The following is a 711-nucleotide window of genomic DNA, read 5'->3' as shown; positions in this document are numbered from 1 at the left end:
TTTATTCCGATATATAGATACATACAGACTGTCGATGAAGAAGCCTAGTCTGCATATGTGTATTCATGCGCAACGCTTTCCCATGGCTACAAATACACACCCTAATAGTCGACTCCACGATGGCACCGGAAGGCACTGCCAGCATGTGCGTGCCAGCCCTGACGAGGCCGGCCAGGTTGGTGAAGGGGAGGTTCGTGCTGGTGACGGAGAGCGCGGAGATGAGGACGGAGCAGTAGAAGACGTAGACGACGGTGCCGAAAAGGAAGATGGTGAGGAAGATCGTCCTGCTGGAGGGGCCGGAGACTCTCGCGCTGGAGCCTGAAGGAGGAGGAAGGAAGGAGGTAGAGGATGGGTCGGTGTTGGAAGAAAGAGATGCAGGTTGATAGACAATAAAGGGACGGACGGAGAGGTCACAAGGTAGAGGGTTAAGAGTGAGAAAGAAAGGACAAGAAATAATGTCGAGATTGAGAATTCTTGAGATACTATACAGTCATCTTTACTGCTCTAAAGTATTTATAGCCAGTGCTTCTATTCATACATCAAAGAAATTAAACCCCCGTATACAGTGAAGAATGAAAATATCAACATCGCATGAAAATAAACCCCGTACACAATGAATATTGAAAAATATCAACATTGCATGAAAATCAATAAATCTCAAGAGAATAATAAAAAATCATAATAACAAGTAAAACACTACACCACGAAAAT

The sequence above is a fragment of the Penaeus monodon genome, chromosome 34 (assembly GCF_015228065.2).
Source record: "Penaeus monodon isolate SGIC_2016 chromosome 34, NSTDA_Pmon_1, whole genome shotgun sequence".
Taxonomy (NCBI): domain Eukaryota; kingdom Metazoa; phylum Arthropoda; class Malacostraca; order Decapoda; family Penaeidae; genus Penaeus; species Penaeus monodon.
Note: the sequence above shows the minus strand (reverse complement) of the source record.